The following is a 20,654-nucleotide window of genomic DNA, read 5'->3' as shown; positions in this document are numbered from 1 at the left end:
TTTAGGTAGCTTTTATTTTTTTACAGCAGTTTCTAAAGAGTTCTGATGTATTCTCTGCCCCACCCTCACATAGCCTTCCCCACTATCAACATCTCACACCAGAGTGGTACATTTGCTAAAATCCATGAACCTGTGTTGATAAATCATCACTACCCAAAGTTCATAGCTTACTCTAGGGTTTGCTCTTAGTTTAACACATCCTATGCATTTTGACAAATGTATAATGACATATATCTACCGTAGTACCATATAGAACATTTTCACGACCCTAACATTTTTCTTTGCTTCATTTATTATACTTATTCTTCCTTTTCCTTAATCCTTGAAAATCAGTGACTATCTTTCTTTTGTCTCCAGTTTTGCGTTTTACAGAATGTTGAAAGAGTTAGAATCATTCAGTATGTCATCTTTTCATGTGGGCTTCTTTTACTTAGTAATCTGCATTTAAGGTTCTTTTATGTCTTTTCATGGCTTAATTGTTCTTTTTTTTTTTTCTTTTTTCTTTTTTTTTTTTTGGTAGCACTAGATAGTATTCTATTGTCTGCATGTGCCACAGCCTATTTACCCATTCACCTATTGAAGGACATTTTCGTTGTTTTCAAGTTTTGGCTATTAAGCTACTATGAATAAAGCTACTATAAGCATCTGTGTGCAGGGTTATTGAGGATATAATTATTTAACTCATTTGAGTAAATACCAAGAAGCCCAACTGCTGGATGCTATGGTTAAGAGCATTTTTAGTTTTGTAAGAAACCTCCAAACTGTCTTCGAAAGTGTCTGTACTGTTTTGCCTTCCCACCAGCAATGATGGGATTCCCAATGTGCCGTATCCTCATCAGTTTTTGGAGTTGTCAATGCTTTGGATTTTGGCCATTGTAATAGGTGTATAGTGGCATATCATTGTTTTAATTTATAATTCCCTAATGATATGATGCTGTGCATGTTTTCATATCCTTGTGTGCCATCTGTATATCTTCTTTGGTGAGTTATCTATTCAGGTCTTTGTTTTTAATTGTATTTTTCATTCTCTGATGATGATTTTTAATATTTATTTGTTTTAGATAACAGTATTTTATCAGGTATACCTTTTGCAAATATTTTCTCCCAGACTGTGACTTATTTTCTCATTCTCTGATAGTGTCTGTAGCAGAGCAAAAGTTTAAATTTTAAATTTTGCAGAGTAAAAGTTTAAATTTTAATGAAGTCCAGCTTAGCAATTACTTTTTTGATTGTCTTCGGCCATTTGGGCTGCTATAACAAAATACCATACATTTAAAGCTTATAAACTGCTTGTAGCTTGTAAACATATTTTTTACAGTTGGGGAACCCAAGATCAAGGTGCCAGCAGATTCAGTGTCTGGTGAGAATCTCCTTTCTGTTCATAGATGGTACCTTTTAGCTGTGTCCTCACATGGTAGAAAGGGCAAGGCAACTCTCTGGAGCCTGTTTTATAAGGGCACTAATCCAATTCATGAGGGCCCTACTCTCATTATCTCATCATGTCTCAAATGCCCTACTTCATTACCTTGGGGTTCAGGATTTCAACATATAAAATTTGGGGAGGATACAAACATTCAGGCCGTAGCAGTGTTATATCTAAAATGTCATTGCCATACCCAAGGACATCTAGATTTTCTCCCGTGTTATCTTCTATGAATTTTACAGATTTATGTTTTATAATAAGTCTATGATCTATTTTGAGTTAATTTTTGTAATGGGCGTAAGGTCTATGTTTAGACTCTTTTTTTTTTTTCCTTTTTGCATGTTGATGTCCAATTGTTTTAGCATCATTTGTTGAAAAGCCTATCTTTCCTCCACTGTATTGCCGTTGGTCCTTCATTGAAGATCAGTTGACTTACATGAGTCTATTCTGTTCCATTGTCTGTCTATTCTTTCCTTAGTACTTGTGTCTTAAATACTGTAGTTTTATAGTAGTCTTGGAGTCAGGTAGCGCGACTTCTTTGACTTTGTTCTTCTTCAGTATTGTGTTAGCTATACTGGGTCTTTTACTTCTCCATGTACACTTTTGAATTAGTTTATTGATATCCTCAGAATAATGTACTGGGGTTTTCACTGGAATTATCTTGAATCTATAGGTCAAATTTCAAATAAATAATATCTTGACAATATTGAGTCTTTCTATCCATGGATATGGAATATATCTCAATTTATTTAGCTCTTCTGTTTCTTTTATCAGAGATTTGTAGTTTTCCTTATGTAGATCTTGTATATATTCTGTTAGATTCAACAGCATTTAAAAAAATTAAGTAATTTAAATGCTTCTGAAAAATTTAAACCCACCTTTTCAACTACACTATGGGCTATATGCAATCAAAGCCAATTACAGCGTTATTTACTACTATATATCTAGTGGTGCATGGCAGACATTTAAGAAATATTTGTTAAATGAATGAAATAGTAAATAAATGAATGCCATATATGCTGAGCTATATTATACAGTGAATATTGGAATTGTCTCCCCAATATCCATTCCAGTCCAAATGAATGGTCTAGCCATGTGATAATCAATTACTGCTCGCCAGTGATTTTTTTTTTTTTTTCTGAAATGTGTAGAACCACTTTTACCCACAAAATGCTAGGAGAAGTCTACTGGAAGTTTCTGGAAAAATTTTTCTCACTGCTAAAAGAGGGCAAATGAGTTTTTTTTCCTTCTTCCTCAGTCATGTTGCAGAATCTTGATCCAACATCTGGAATTTATGCAGCCATCTTGTTACCAACTCTAGTATGAAGACAACATGAAGAATGAAAGTATAGAAGGATTATTAAAAAGTAAATGTCACACTTAGTTTTGAATAATATATGGTGCTCATGAATCAACCAATCTTGGAGTCTGCTTTTCCTCTGAATGTCATAGTAAGTGAGATCATAAATATCCTAGTTCTTTAAGCTAATTATAGTATTTCTATTATGGGAAAAGTTTAGATATTTTAAAATCTTTTCACTTAGAAAAGTTTTTGTTTGGGTACTACCTAAGCTAAAAACAAATATTCCCATTGGTTAGAAGCATAAAGATCCTGACACTCTTTTGTTGATACTAAGATATATCCACCTCCTCACACTCACTTTCAGGAATACACTATGTGCTTTAGTTCTGCCTTAGATAATTTTTGCATAAATATTTTAAATAGATTCTATGACATAATTAGTAAGTAATTTTGTATATCAAATTGCAATGTATATTTTCTTGAAAAAAAATCCAGAATACAATAGTCATCACCAACTTGAATTATTGACATATAAAAATAATAACCTCAAAATTGACCTCCATTAAAAAAATCCTAAAGTGTTTCAATATCTCCTCAAGCAGTCTTTGTCTTTTTTAGTTATCAAATTTCTTTATATACACACACTCACTCCATATTCTCTGTCTCACAAACACCCCTTTAAATTCCAACAATTATCTTTGGGCTGCCTGCCTAACTTTGAAATGAGGGGAATTTGAACTGTGAAGTGGATTAAAAGGTTAATTGCCTAATCTTAGCTTCCTTTCTGAAAAGACTATTTTGATCTATACAGATTTCCTCTCTGGAGGCTAGGAATGTTTTGAAATATAATTAAATAAATCAGTCTTATCTCTAAGATTAACTGCTTTTGCATAATAATTCCAATGTTAGTATTTTGACAACTGATATTTTTTACATAATCGTTTGTGGGGGGAAAAAAGCCTCTGTTTTTATGCTATTACATTTGGAAAATTATAATCTGTAAACTTTGTTTGTATAACAAATATTTTAGAAAATGTCATAAACATTTGCATAAACCTTGTATATTTTGCTCTTCAAGATACTCACAGTCTGGAAATAAGTAAACTCATCTGAAAAGTTAGAGATATTTCAGAAAACAATTCTACTTTCTATTTTTATTAAATACTTATGATGACAAAGTGACCCTTCAAAGGTGTTACAGAAATACTTCATTTGAAATGTCTTACATTAAAAAAACCTTTGATAGGTCCCAGTATAATTCTCTAAATTGCTGATGAAAAAATTGGAATTATTATCAGCATACCATTAACATTTAAGCATTGCACATTAAGTAGTATGAATTTGAAGCATTTTATGTCTTAAATTTCCCCAATGTGTTATTGGCTTGCATTTTCACACTTTGCTTACATGATAAAAATAAAGCTACTACTGATTTTACTTGGCTTGGTGTATCCTAAATGATCATACTTTAATGTCTACACATTTGAGTGCTTTCATTGGGTTTCAAGAATATTCAAAATATACTGTTTCTTAGGGATATTGAAACACTGAACTGAAGAAGTGACATTGACAAACTCGAGTATTGATTTCACTCTTGAATAATTTTTAGGAACTTAGAGAAATAGAGAAAAATTTGTACTAGCAGTGTTAGAATTAATGTCCTCATTTGATTAAATTATATTTTCTTTTTACCAATTTCATTGTTAGTTAATGAATTTTAATTCTCCTTCTTTTTCTAAAAGAGTAACCTTCATTAGAAAAGAAATCTGTCTGTGTTTAGACATCTCCGTGAAGAAAATGTCGTGGAAAGAAAAGTACTAAATGAAATTGTCAGGAAGGAAAGAAGAAGAAAGCCAAAATGATTGGGCCACAGGGCTTCAAGGTGGAGAAAAGTGAAACAGTAAAAGAAAAAGCAACTCCATAAGTAGTCAGAGAATAAATGGCACAATGAAAAATGCCTATATTTCTGATGCAGGAAGTTTTCTAGGCCAGGGTGGAATTTATCAGCACATGAGGTGGTGATTAAAGAGAAAGAGCAAATAGAGTTGACTGAGTTAGGCTGGGAATAGTCATTACCTCATGAGAACATTTAATATGGCTTGTCTCTTAAGGCCAATAAACTAACACATGACCTGGCTGACATGAAGCACTGAAGCAAAATGGGTCAATACATCAGAGAAAGTCTAAGTAGAAAATTGGAATAGAAGTTCATTTCCTATTCCCTTGGTCTTTAAATTTTTTTTGAAATATAAAATCCAAAAGAGTATATTAAGAGTCCAAAGCAATATTTCTCAAACCTACTTATGGATTAGAAACACTTGGAGAGATTGGGAAATATTGATATCCAGGTACCCCAGCATAATTAAATTGCTATCAGGGCATTAGTTTTTTGTTGTTGTTTGCTTTGATTTGTTTTCTAAGCTTCTTAGGTGAGTCTATGGTTCAGACTGGATTGTAAGTCACTAGTAAAAAGAATGATAATAAAATGAATATGCATATCCCATTATAAGCTTAAAAAATGTAAAATTGCCCTTCAAAATCCTCTAGGTTATTTTTAATAGAAGTATCAGCCATTTCTTTCTCTATCCCAAACATACAAGGTATCCATATCCTACATTTTGCATTAGTAATTCCTTGTTTTCCTAATATATATATCTAAATATTTTAACTTTCAGTTTTCCTATCTTTGGCCTTTATATAAATAGAATTATACTTAATGTATTCTTCTGCAATATAATATTTCACCAAAATATTTTTGAGATTAATCTCTTTAATGAATCTAGTTATCATTCATTTTAATTGTTGATTAATATTCTATGAACATAATTCATTTTACAAAACTATCTTGTAGTACCTTCTGTAAATCAAGCCTGAGTTTTTTCTCATATTCAATTGATCATAAAGAAATCTTTGAGAGGATGTTCCAGCATTCTCTACAAAGTTTCTCTCTAGAAACTTCACAAGATGCTGGGCCTCTGGAATTTTATGGGGCTTATCTTTTTTCTGGTACTTATTGTCTCCTGAGGTACTTACAAATTCTACCTAACAAGTCCAATTGCTATGATGACAACATCATAGTAAACCAGCATGGAATAAGAAGATGAACAAGTTCTTCATAGGCTGATTATGGCATAGAGTGCGAGAATCGAAAAAGCTTTGGGGCAATGCAGTGAAGACATACTGGGCCTGTAACTGGGGTGTCTGCACACCTACACTGCTGACCACACTGGATATTCCAGAAAGCCTCTTCTTCCTGTAACACTCCACCAGCATCCTGTAGGGAGAAAGCTTAACATTGTGCTCAGTTTAAGGGAGAATATCTGAAAGGAATCTGTTGTTTGTCACAGTGTATATCTTAAAGGGAGCATTTGACTGGGATATTATAAACTGAAAACTGGCAGAGTAGGCATTAAGAAAATAGACAGGATAATTCAGTCAGTTGAGTCAGCCAACTTCTATCATCCACTAGTCTGATGCTAGTGCAATAGGCTCATGCATGAAACAGCAGTAGTGTGAGGAATGGTGTTTGCATGGGTTCCGCTTCACTAATAGTGCCCCTGTTCAACATTTAACCTGCCAGCGAAAGAGACCAATATTGTACCCCAGTATGGTACTATCCTTTGAGGAGACCAACTGGTTACTTGATAGGAAATCGAGTATATCAAATTTCTTACATCCTGGCAGTCAGTTCTTTATCTTGACAGGAACTAACATATATTTCAGATACATGATTGTCTTTCTTGTGGGCAGAGCTTCAGTCATCACCACTCTATGAGGGTTTATAATTGCTTGACCCATTAACAGGATATGTGGTATATCATACCTAGTGCCAAGAGCCTCTCTAATGCACAGGAGTTGCAACGGAGAGCACGTCTTGGGACCACCTACCACACCACCAGAAACTGCTGACCTGATAGAGCAATGGTGTGGTTTTTTGAAGGAGAAGCCACGGTGCCAGCTGTAAAGATGGGGCACTATCCTCTGGGAGGTAGCATACATACACTCCGATTAGCAATCATTAAAAAGTGTTCTGTCACCAGTAGTTACAATACAAGAAACCGGAAGGAAGGGCTGGATACAAGAATGACCCCCCTTACTATCACTCTTGGTGATCCACTTGAAGATTTTATATTTTCTGGGCCTGCAACTTTAGGTCTAGAGATTCTTATTCCCAGAGAAGAAACACTTCCACTAGGTGACACAGTAAGGTTCCTGTGACATTTTGTGCCATAGTTTCTGCCTGATTACTTTGGGTTTCTCAATCTACGAGACCAGCAGGCAAGTACAGGAGTCACCATGCTGACAGGGCTAATTGATTCTAATCCTTAGGAGAAGGTAGAGTTTCTGTTGCACACTGAAGGTAGGGAAGAATATATTGGCACCCAAATGATCAAGTTGTGCGTCACTTGATTTCCTTGCCCAATATTGAAGGCAAATGGATAAGGGGAGCTGCCATTGACAGAGAAAGGTATGGAAAAAAGGCTGAGTGATAAGTGTTTGGGCCACTTCACTATATAAGCCATCTTTATGAGTAGAAGCATTAGCCAAAGGTGAACTTGAAATAGTTAATAGAGAAGGGAAGGACAAACATCAGCTGAAACTCAAAGAATACCTGCAATACTGAGGGCTGTGAGGTGACCATTAACACTGTGCTTATAAATTAAGACAAGAAAAGAGATCCTAGGCTGGGCGCGGTGGCTCAAGCCTGTAATCTCAGCACTTTGGATGGCTGAGGCGGGCGGATCACCTGAGATCAGGAGTTTGAGACCAGCCTGGCCAACATGGTGAAACCCGTCTCTACTAAAAATACAAAAAAATTAGCCGGGCATGGTGGCGTGCGCCTATAACCCAGCTACTCAGGTTTCGGGGGTGGTGGCGGGGCAACTGAGACAGGAGAATCATACCACTGCACTCCAGCCTGGGTGACAGAGACTCCATCTCAAAAGAAATATTTAAAAAAAAAAAAAAAGAAAGAAAAGGGATCCTAGAGAAATTGTTCCCAGGTGGGTAAACTTTCATTTTAAAGAATGGATTAAGCACACAGGTGTAAACTATAGTGTAGGCTGTAATGAACCAACCAGATGGCCCACTTATTCCCTCAGCTGTGAGGAATGTTGACTGCAGACAACTCACCGCTAAATCCCTTGCTTGCCATGGCCCTCACCAAAGAGAGATGTTTGGCCCAAATTTATGCCTTCTTCCAGAGGCAGCTGCACTGACAGGTCCATGTAGAGGTAAAAATGCCCAGTTCCTTTGTGTCAGTTTGGGACGTCTCTGAAAGGCCATCCCAGTTCCAGAGTACCTACAGGATTCACTAAGACCTTTTCTTGCAACTGCCTCTCAATTTTAACTTCTTCTGCTCAATCTTAACTTCACTCACTCCTTTACAATGTTGTTTCTGAGAGCCCTCCCTATAAATCTCCTGAATGTAGATCTTTTCATCACAATCTATTTTCTGGTACACTTGAACAAAGACAATATCCTACAATTTTTACATTCTTGTATGTATGTGTTTTCCCATTATTTTTTTCTTCTTGTGTTTTTAAAACCTGTTTTCTACTTTCTGTTTGCAAATTTGCCCTGTTTTCAGCTGTGTTCAGTCAAGTCGTGTCTTCAACTTCTTTATTAACTTCTTAGCTTCACATATTTTCTTTTTTCAAATACAGAGTGTTTATTTGGTCATCTTTTATATAGATTTTCATTTCTCTTGTAAATTCTCTAGGCTTTGATCTCTTTTGCCACTTTTCGTCTATTGGTTTTACCATATTAAACATAGGTTTTGAAAGTCCTTGTTTGCAAACTCCAATATCTGGGTCATCTCTCCTCTCCTTTCCTCACGAGTATTGGTCATCTTTTCTTGTCTCCACATTTTTACTAATTTCTTAATGTATGTTGGACACTGCATGTAATGTAACTCAAGATGATGATGTCATCTTCCTATGTTGGCAAATAGAGAGGCTTGGAGCGGTTCAATCCAATCAGGCATTAATCGAAGTTGGGGCTGGGTTTCAGTTTTAGTAAACTCAATCTGCTTCACCCCTGTTCATGTTTGCTGTGCTCCCCCTCCCATTCATAGTTGTTTGTTTCTGATTCTGATAGATCTTTATCTCCCCAGGTTTGGAAGACTACAGAAAATTCAGCTGTGCACCTCAGAGGTCTGAGCCCAACTCTCTCATCTTCTACCTTCTATCATTTCAAAATAAGGCAAATTCCACGAAGGTAAGACAAGCAGCATTTTTCAATCAGTCCACTTCCGCAAGAATCTGGAGATTTCACTTTGTCTTTCATAAGCTTTTGGCCTAGTTTCCCAGCCTCCTGTATAGCGTCAAAACTTAGCAAATATTCTGTGAGGAAAAGCAGTTGTACATTTGCAGCCCCCCGGGTTTCCAGTTTGTCACACCAGCCCTGCAGAATCACTAAAAGTTAAGCTAGTTTCCCTTTTGCCTAGCTGAGACTCTCTGATGGGTCACACCAGATTCTTAGCAAGCACCTAGAATCAGAAAATACCCCCAGGAGAAGGAAAAATAAAAATTGTCATTCACATAAAAGTGTTTCTTTCTTTTTGGATTTTTAGTTTGTTGCTTCTGAAGTTCTCTGTGTCTTTAGAAATGTATTTGTAATTTGTCTGGCTTTGTCCAGTTTTGTAGCAAGAGTGATCTGTTTTCCTGACCTATTCTGTCCTAAAACAGAAGTCATTTTGTCATTCGTTTTTAGCTTCATCAAGTATATGTACCATTATTTTTATTGTTTGATAAAGTCAGTGTTTCAATGCTGTATTCATATGTTTGCCATTTTCTATGCTCAAAGTACAAGTTTACATCTTAGCTTTCGTTCTTGGGTCAATGTCCTTGAAGTACAGTCTTTAGAAGTTCCTTTAGCGAGCATTTGTTGGTTGTAATACTCTTAGTAAATGTTTGCATAAAAATGTCTTTAATTCACACCAATTATTGAGATATGGTCTAATAAACTGAAAGTTATTTTCTGTGTGCACTTTGAAGATTTAATCCAATTTTCCCTTGCCTTCCATTGTTGAGAAGCACAGTATATTGTCAGTCTGAATGTAGGTCCTTCGTTATTGTTCTGTTTCTCCTTTGGGCTTTTAATATCTTCCTTGTGTATCTGGTATTCTTCAGTTTCCCTGGATGGGTCTGATGGTAGTTTTTTTTTTTTTTTTTTTTTCCCCCCAATTATGCTTGTGATGTATCTGGCTTCCTGAATTTAGTATTGGAGTCTTTTATCAGTTCTGGGAATTTCTGTAATTATGTCTGACTATTCCTTCTCCCTATTTCTCTCTAACTTTCCTGCCAGGATTGCGATTATTTTATTATTTTGTCTTACTATATCCTTTAACATTTTTACTCTCTTGTCTCTCTTCTGCTGCTTTTTATTTTCCCCCAAGCTTCATTGGGGATCGTTTCTTTTGACCTACCTATTAGTTCTCTGTTTATCTCAGTCTATTCTACTGTTAAATCTACTCAAATACTTTGAATTGGATTACGTTTTATCAGTTCTAGATTCGGTTCCATTTCTAATTGTCAATGTTAAATTTTATAAACAAATTTTAGAACACTTGATTATTGTACATATTTCTTAAACTTACTTTTGTGTACCTCATATTTTTCTTTTAGTGCCACTTTCTAAATAATATCTTCATGTCTTTCAGTTCATTTATTTTATCTTCAGGATTTAATTGGTGTCTAATCTGGAGTTTCTAGATTCAATTTTGACTTTTTTCTAGAAATCACATTTGTTTCTTTATAAATCTGCATGCTAAGTTTATAAATTATCTTATTTCATAATTATAATTTTAATTCAGTAGTAATATAAACATTTTAAAGTACTAATTTTATATTCTCTCTATTATAATCCTAACATTTGTAGCATTTGCATTTCTGCTTGTGTAGTCTGTAGTTTCTGCTTTCTTGCTCATGGTGGCTTGCCAACTTCTGTGTAATTTCTCACATGTCATAATGTGTGATATTATGATCCTTGGACTCTTATCTTTTAGAATATTTGATCCTAGATTTAAAGTTTGCTTCTTGAGAGAGAATTTGTATTTGATTTTGCAAGATACCTAGGGCACTCTAACAATTTGAGGCCACTCTAGTCTTTTTGCATGAGCTTTTTTTTTTTTCTCTCATACCTATATGCACTAATTCCAGAATAATATTCATGTGAGGGCAGGTGTTCTTGTTATTTTCTCTTTGTGGGAAAATGTATTCTACCTGGTTCACTTATTATAATAGTCAAGATAGATAGACTAACTGCAGTTAAAAATAAACCCCCAAACATCACAGTGGCTTAGGAAAATGAAGGTTTATTTTTCCTCACCCAAGTCAAATATGGGTGTCCATCTCCATTTTCTAACTGTACGGTCTGCAACAAGTCACTCCAAAGGGCCAGTCTGGAAATGGAGTACTCATTTCCACTCACATCCTATCGACTAGAATACAATCTTACAGTCCCAAACAAACTGCAAGGGAGGCTGGGAAATGTAGTGTTCCTCTATGCCCAGGAAGGAGAAAGATTGTGATGAACATATATTGTCTATGTCTCATCCACTAAGGTTGAAAGTCTTCCAGGTATTCAACATTATTTGGGAGTTTCCATTCTGACCTCCCAAGTTAGAGAGGAATTTTTTTTTTTTTTTTTTTTTTTAATGTTCCATTAAGTCAGGCTTGTGGGCAGATTGAAACAAAACCCTTGGGATGGCTGGGCGCTGTGGCTCATGCTTGTAACCTCAGCACTTTGGGAGGCCAAGGCAGGCAGATCACCTGAGGTTGGGAGTTTGAGACCATCTTGACCAACAAGGAGAAACCCTGTCCCTAATAAAAATACAAAATTAGCCAGGCGTGGTAGCACGTGCCTGTAATCCCAGCTACTCTGGAGGCAGAGGCAGGAGAATTGCTGGAACCCGGGAGGCGGAGGTTGTGGTGAGCCGGAGATCATGCCATTGCACTTCACCCTGGGCAATAACAGCGAAACTCCATCTCAAAAAACAAAAAGCAAACAACAAATGCTTGGGATTGGTAGTTTTGATGATGCTTCTGGGTCGTATGGGTTTGCACTTTCCTGACACTTCTGGCCTCTGAGAGTTTTCCTTCTTTTTTTGCAAGCTCATTCAATGATTTTTTTTTTTCAGATTCATGTTTTGTATACTGTTGTTAATTATTCTGCAACAGAGGGTTTCTTATAACACCTAATCTGCAATGTTGATTAAAATGAAAATCAACCTCACTCTCTTTGAGAGATTATTTTGGCCCCAATACTAGCCTTACACTATGGTTTCTCATGTTGAAGAAGAAACTGAAGAAACTGGGTGGTTTCCTCATGGAGAAAGAGTCTGATGTATTAGGGCCAACAGATAGTTCTTCCTGTTTCCTGGTAGTACGTACATGCTCTCTCAATTTTATATGTTATATGGGAAAGCCGATGTATTCCCAGACCAAGTTATTTGAACTAAGTTTCCAAGGGGCTGCTGTTATTCAGCTTTCATTTAAACTAGTACTATATCACTTACAGTCTTCCTCAATTTTAAGTTCAATGAGTATTAAAAACCAGAACTATATATTCTTCTATAGTGTTAAACAAATTTCTGTTGTGGAAAATTGATTAAAATTACTTTTGAAAATGTTTGCATACCTTACCATGAGCATCTGATTGAGCTCCATTTTGCATTTTAAACCTAAGTTATTTAATCTAATGTCTTGATAAATCCCTTTAGTTTCTGTTACAATAATTCTAAGAGAGTCTCAGTTTGGAAAAATTCTTTTAACCACAGTTTTCTTTATTTTTTTGTGAACCAATTTCTGCAACTTCACTGTAAGTGTTGCCTGTAGAGTGGAATTACAATTATATATGTCATACATGAGGCAGACTCAACTTTCTTTAAACTTTTTTCATATCTTTCAGCTCTTCAAATGAACACAGTGACATTCTTTGTTAAAAATTGCTTTCTATATTGTTTTCTCTAGATATTTTACTTTTCTTACAGTTGCTAAGAAAAGCCGATTTTCTGAGCTTATTGATTTAAGTTTACATACTGTATTCTCAGATTTCGAATTCGTGACATATATACCAATTCTGTAGCCAGTTTGGTTTTGGAGGGTAGTTATTTCTCTTCAAATATTACCATTCTTGAAGTTTTTTTCTATTTTAGATCTGCTAGATCATACTTCCTTGTCTCACTCATTTTTTTCCATGACAGTATGGATTGTTGCACAGATGCAGACTGCAGTTTCTCAATGGCACCTACAAGCCAACTTACTAGAGAGCATGTGTTAGTGTCTGCACCAACAACGAAATGCTATTCTGTGACCACTGAGCATGTTTTCTCTCTAAGACTATTTTCACTTTATTCATAATTCCAGCAAGGTTCCCAACCTCCAGCATGTAACTCACAGTTATTACAAAGGGGAAAGATTGCCTGCTGAAGATAGATACATTGGCAATAACTAGATATAAAATATATCATCACTTGTTCAGCACAGAGGAAATTAGAGGATCTGAGGAAGGATGATGACATTTGAATTGGAAAAGTCAGGGAGGATCCAATAAGGAGGTTGAAACAGTGTATTATAGTTACCCCATTTTTATACTTTCATATAGCAAGGGAAAATTTTATTCATACATCAAATGCATGGAAAATAACATACGACAATTCAAGTAGGTAGAATTTTTTTTTTTTGAAATGAAGTCTTGCTCTGTAGCCCAGGCTGTAGTGCAGTGTCATGATCTCATGATCTCGGCTCACTGCAACCTCTGCCTCCCGGGTTCAAGTGATTCTCCTGCCTTGGCCTCCAGAGTTGCTGGGATTACAGGTGCACACCACTGCACCTGGCTAATTTTTTGTATATTTAGTAGAGATGGGGTTTCACCATGTTGGCCAGGCTGGTCTTGAACTCCTGACTTCAGGTAATCCACCTGCCTTGGCCTCTCAAATTGCTAGGATTACAGGCGTGAGCCACCGCGCCCAGCCAACATACTATAGTAGATTTTTATGTCTTAAGGGAAATCTCATCAGTGAACCTTAATCAGATTTTTTCATCTGAGAAATTTCTGTGTATCTAAACTTTTTCAAACAATATATGGAAGTTCTTAGAACTTACCTTTTAACCCCAGGTTAAGTACTTCTGCTTAATATAATAAGCTAGTACTAATGGAATAAGGTCTGCAAGTCTTAAGAAAGGAAAGGTAGCTGGGAGGTGGCTCATGCCTGTAATCCCAGTACTTTGGGAGGCCGAGGGGGTCGCAGGTCACGAGGTCAGGAGTTCGAGACCATCCTGGACAATACGGTAAAACCCTATCTCTACTAAAAATACAAAAAAATTAGCTGTGTGTGGTAGCGTGTGCCTGTAGTCCCAGCTACTCAGGATGCTGAGGCAGGAGAATCGCTTGAACCTGGGAGGCAGAGGTTGCAGTGAGCCGAGATCGCACCTCTGCACTCCAGCCTGGGTGGCAGAGCGAGACTCTGTCTAAAAAAAAAAAAAAAAAAAAAAAAAAAAAGGTAGACTACAATAAAAATAATGATGCAGCAGTTCAAATTAGTTTGTACCACCTTTTCTGTGTCCTTTTAATATCAGTGGGCTTGAGGAGGTCCCCAAATACCAGTCAGATCTTGACCTCAGCTTGTGTTCAGGCTCTTGACACCATCACAAGAATAAATTCAAGGGAGTCAGAAAATAATGAAAGTACAGAGATTTATTGTACTTTCTTGAGAGAAAAGTACACACTCAAGAAAGGGAAGTGCTGGCATACTCAAGAGAGAGTCACACAGTGAAGCTTGGGGTTTCTATCTTTATGTGTTTCCTTAACCAAGAGGTAGAATATTCATGAAGATTCCTGGAAAAAGGTGCAGATTTCTTGGAACTGTAACACCAACCATTTTTACACCAGGTAAGGATGTTGTTCTTGGAACTGTCATGGCACTGGTGGGTATGTAACTTAGTATGCTAATGAGCATATAATGATGTCCTGGAAGAAACGTAGGTCATATTCAGCATCATGCTGGGTCTAGTTGGTCTTAGTCAGCTTGCTCCACATCCTGGTTTTTCAAGGTCTTATAACCTCTAGTCATGTGAAACTGATGCCTGAAAGTTTTTATTCTCCTGCAACCACCCTATATTATTCCTGTCTCATTTTTCTAATGTGATTGTGAAAGAGTTGCTTTATGTTATTTTGGTATTAAGATTTGAAGTATTATGAAGATGAGTCCTCAAAGGGAGAGGATCCCAGAGCTGGAGATAGTATCCAGTGATCCAGAATAACTGACTTCTTATATACAACTGTGTATCTCAGATTACATTTATAAGCCTTTTCTCAAATCCAGTTTCTATACAACTCATCTAGTCAAATACAAATTAAGAGTGTGGATGAAAAAAGCCAAACTCTGTAAAATATTTTAAGAGATTTATTCTGAGCCAAATGTGAGGACCATGACCCATGACAAAGCCTCAGGAGATCCTGAGAATGTGTGTCCAAGGTGGTTGGTTTACAACTTGATTTTATACATTTTAGGATGACAGAAGTTACAGGCAGAGACATAAATCAGTACATGTAGGATATACATTGGTTTAGCCCAAAAAGACAGAACTTGTTAGAGCAGGGGTTTCCAAGTCACAGATTTCATTCAAAGATTTCCTGGTGGACAATTGGTTAAAGAGTTAAGCTTTGCCTAAATAGTTGAAGTCAGCAGAAAGAAATTCTGGGTTAAAATAATGGGGATTGTGGAAGCCAAGGTTCTTGTTGTGTAGATGAATCCTCCAGGTGGCAGGCTTCAGAGAGAATAGATGACAAATGTTTCTTATCAGATCTTAAAAGGTATTAAACACTCTTACTTAAATCTCTCCTGGATTAGGAAAATACCAGGAAAGAGAAAGGGAATCTCTACAGAATGTGAATTTTCCCTAGAAGAGATGACTTTGTAGGGCTATTTCAAAATATGTGAAAGAAATACATGTTGGAATAAAATACTTTGATTTCCTTTAGGGCCTGTTACCTATTATGTGATGTTATACTAGAGTCAGGTAGTAGTGGATACCTTATTACTACAAAGAATTTGTTCTATCAGTCTTTCCATCTCTATTCTAATGTTTTATTTTGGGCTTATGAGGGGTTCCATTTGCATAATTACAGAAGGAAAATCTCTAGGATTTAGATAAAAATCTCAACTTTAAATAAGACCACTGGGTGATTAATTTTCATACCAAATATTGAGAATCACTAACCTAAATTATTTTAAAAGGAACCAGTTGCTGCTTGAGAAAACCAGTAGTTTCTGTCAGAGAGACTATTTTATTGTGCATATATTAAACTCATATAGTGTGTAAATTCATGCTTAAGTAATACTCTAACAAATGCTTCATTGCATTCAAACAATAAAAGAAGGTATTCTTGCTCTCTGAAAATTTACAATGTGGAGTAGTTTTATTGAGAGTCTTGTCATTTAGGTCCATTTTAAGAAAAGTAAAAAAGAAAAATGCCTTGTTCTTCGCTATAATGGTTGGCTGAAATTCCAAGGAGTGATTTATTGGAAATTAGTGCCAAATTTTGAGGAAGGTAATGGATTTCTCATTGTGTAAAAGAATCCCAATGCATCATTAAAAAACAAAACTTTCCTTTGAATTGTAAATATTCATCTCAATTTGCCAAATTTGCAAGAGTGAAAGATGAAGAGAAAGTCTATCTTATATTCGGTGAATTGATTATTGCACTGCTGGATGTCCAGGGACAAAAATCGAGCAGGAGAAACAAGTTACTGTTTGGAAAGTGTTAAAAACAACAGCCAAATTGTTTCTTCTTCACTTACTGTGCACGGTATGGGCTGGCACTGCTGCCACAGCTTAGAAATCTCCAATGCTGTCAGGAAAAACAAACCAAGCCCTCCAGATAGAATAAAAGGGTGAAAAGACAAGCAAAGAAGACCAAGAATTTATCCGTAGTTAACAAAAGAATGATATATTTGCTAAGGGACTGGTGGAAACTGTTCTGTGAGGAGGGAGTGATCTCAGGAAATTTCTTTCTTCCATTTTACTGTCTTTCTTCTTGAGTATAGCATAAACGTTGATTTAATTATCAGTGAGTTCTTTTAATATGTAAAATTTCCTTTCAGACCCAAAAGTGTATGTAGCCTGCATGATGAGTCTTAAAGGGTTCATATATTATTTAGATGTTTTTGAAAGAAGTGTCATCTTGAGGTTTTTACTGAAAGAAAGAAAGCTGAGCAGATGAAAGAGAAAGGAAAAAGAAATGAGCATGGAATGTTCTTCCATTTGTTTGTGTTCTCTTTTATTTCATTGAGCAGTGGTTTGTAAATGACGAGTTAATGTGTGCAGCACACCAATATGGCACATGTATACGTATGTAACAAACCTGCACGTTGTGCACATGTACCCTAGAACTTAAAGTACAATAAAAAATTTTTTTTAAAAAAAGGAAAAAGAAATGATCTCTAGTTACACTAAACTACTTTTAAGCTATATACCTGAAGTATGCTGCCGGACAAGCAACTGTTGTGTTAAATAGCTCTCTCTTTTTCTCCCCACTCCTCCCTCCCTCCCTTTTACCTCTCCATCTCATAAGAAAGATTAAATATCTGGAAATTTCCTTTTGGAGTAGTTGTAATATCAATCACTATTATTGTATAGTCAATTTCAGCGTAAACACAGGTTTAAATTGCTAAAGATATTTTGGTCACAGTGACTGGAAAGATAAATTTTAACAAAAAAATTGACTCAATTAGCCAGTTTTACAGAAACTGTAAGTTCTTTGATGACCAAAATAACCAATTTTATGTTTTCTGTTGTTTGGTTTGTTTTCAGAATTTTTGTTTCCTTTTCAGTTAAACAGAAATATTATGAAATATTTACTCAGTATAGATCAGATTTTATCCTGATAATTTTCATAGCATTTTTAAGGAACTGAGTTGATGGGAAGAATCTATTTCTCTAAAATAAGAAGATCAAAAATTGTTTTTTGCTCTTAGCTGCTTATTATGCTCTTTGCTTTTAGCTGCTTATTAAGTAAATTGTTATTTGCTTTTAGCTGCTTATTATTAAAAAATCAGAGATGAGAAAAGGATTGCTACTACCAAGACACATTAATTGTGAATACCTATACAGATATTTTTTGATAATAAATTAATTTGCTAAATAACAAATTACTTAGGTAATAGAAGGTATCATGTTAAAGAGTTTTAATCCCAGGATGACTATAATCTGGATTGTGAAATAACCATCTTTATTTGTATACATTTAGACACTTAGAAAGGGTTTGCAAAAATGACCGAGGAGAAAAATGGGAAAATGAATGTAAAATTAGTGTACTGATTAACAATACAAGCTCACAAACAATGTAAGCTCACAATCCTGATTGTATCACCACAAAGGTAAGTTTCTAAGCTTAAGAATTTAGTAAAAATTGTATAGCTAGATTTCTATAAATTCATGCTCATCTATCAATTCTTTCTTTCCAACCACTAAATCAGGTAGCAATAAAGCGAGCTTTATCAGAGAAGAGAAATAATTCAAACTATTTTATTATTTTAATGTTAATAACTATTTTATTGTTTTATACAGTAGTCTTGAAATCTAACGTTACAGAATGTTTTTGCATGTTCATATTCAACATATTATTCTGGATTATGTTTTTGACTAATAAATAGATGCTTAAAAAAGCCTTTCAAAATATCTTAAGAAGGAAAAAAGGTATAATATTACATATACCCAATGTATGCTACAGACTCTATTATATACATTACATAATATTTTATATCTGTGTATGTATTTATATAAGTGTATATATAGGCATATGTATTTGCTAGTGTCTAGTTATTTGAATTGGCTTTACATTTCTTAATCTCTTTAGTCATTTACATCCTTGTCATTTACAGACACGAATAAAATATAAGTCCCTCTGACTATCTCTCCTCTTAAGAATCCACATTCTGCTCTGTGTTTTCCTCTATCCCAAGATGTATTGTTCCATAGCTAACTTTTCATTTCATTCTATTTTTTCCATACATGTTTTACTAAGGAAGGAGACCACCCCTCATATTGTCTTATGCCCAATTTCTGCCTCCAAAGAAAGAAGAAGTAAAAACTAAAAGGCAGAAATGAAATCCACAGGCAGACAGCCCGGTGCCACACCCTGGGCCTGGTGGTTAAAGATTGACCTCTGACCTAATTGGTTATGTTATCTATAGATTACAGACATTGTATAGAATAGCACTGTGAAATCCCTGTCCTGTTCTGTTCCGATCTGATTACCGGTGCATGCAGCCCCCAGTCACGTACCCACTGCTTGCTCAATCACGACCCTCTCATGCGGACCCTCTTAGAGTTGTGAGTCCTTAAAAAGGACAGGAATTGCTCACTCTGGGAGCTCGGTTTTTGAGACATGAGTCTTGCCGATGCTCCCAGCTGAATAAAGCCCTTCCTTCTTTAACTCGGTGTCTGAGGGGTTTTGTCTGCGGCTGGTCCTGCAACATTACCTCTTCACAGAATGCTTCTATTTCACAGATGGCTTCTGGATCCCTTCTCATGTTTGACTTAGTTTCCTTTGTCCTTTGATGGTATTTGGTCTAGTAGTCATTTCAAATGCTGTTTATTCTTCTACATGGCCTGTTTGTAGATTTAATATAGATCAATTAAGCATTTTAAAAATATTTTTGAGTGATTTTAAAAGATTACTGTTCTTTCATCCCCTGCAAAACCTTTTCACTATTCTAGGCTAATGGAGCCCAGTTGTACCCTCCTAGTTTTAAAAATGGCTCTCTTTTATCTTCGGTTCCTTCTGTATATGATCAATAATTTTCATTACTTGCCTTAATCTATCTCTTTATCCTTCTCCTTGGTTTAATATTTGTGTTCCTGGCCCACCTGATGCCTTAGCCTCAGAGTACGTTATTCTATTCCAACTCATACAAGTTATGCTCAACTCATTCATGGTCAGACCAGACCACAGGTTTTGATATCATCTAGAACTCTTAAACATATGAAATTCCAAACTTCTCCAATCTCTTCCATAACTAAAACTTCCAAACACTTCATTGGAGTCATGCCTTTACATCTTGTTGAAAATACCTTACTGTACATTACAGCCACTCTAGCTTCCAAAAACTTGCTGTGGTGTTCCTAGAGAATTCATCATTTGCAGGAATTAAAATATTTACTTATTCATTTGCTTAATAACTTATTTCTCTCCCTGGCATGGAAACTCTTGGATAGGAATTTTGTCTTGTTCACTACTAAATCCCCAAGCTCTACAACAACACACAATGCATAGTGGGAATTTGAATCATATATCTGTTGAATCGAGGAGTGAATAAAATGATTTCAGTGGAACAGAAAGTTAATTTTTGTTTTCTTAAGAAACTATTGTATATCAGATGAACCATATATTTCAATCATACCCACATGTGCTCTTGGTGGGTAGAACTGGCTTCAGGCTCAGTTTCTGTGGCAGGAATGATTTCAATCATGTGACTAAAATATTGTTTTCTCCAAAGCATTTCAGACATATGCACATTTTAGGACAATAGTTTCTTTTAGAATATGCTTATGAATATAAATTATAGTAAATTAGGCAGATTGTCATTTATGATTGAGTGACATTTTTGTGGTCTTGTCTACCTTAATAATCCTCAGTAGAAAACTGCAAACATTGGCCCAGCGTGGTGGCTCAAACCTGTAATCTCAGCACTTTGGGAGGCTGAGGCGGGCGAGATCATGAGGTCAGGCGATCGATACCATCCTGGCTAACACGGTGAAACCCCGTCTCTACTAAAAAGTACAAAAAAACGTTAGCCGGGTGTGATGGCAGGAGCCTGTAGTCCCAGTTACTTGGGAGGCTGAGGCAGGAGAATGGCGTGAACCCGGGAGGCGGAGCTTGCAGTGAGCCGAGATAGCGCCACTGCACTCCAGCCTGGGC

Source organism: Mandrillus leucophaeus, unplaced genomic scaffold (genome assembly GCF_000951045.1).
Source record: "Mandrillus leucophaeus isolate KB7577 unplaced genomic scaffold, Mleu.le_1.0 Scaffold334, whole genome shotgun sequence".
Taxonomy (NCBI): Eukaryota; Metazoa; Chordata; class Mammalia; order Primates; family Cercopithecidae; genus Mandrillus; species Mandrillus leucophaeus.
The sequence above is the reverse complement of the archived record's forward strand: the minus strand, read 5'-3'. Positions refer to the sequence as shown.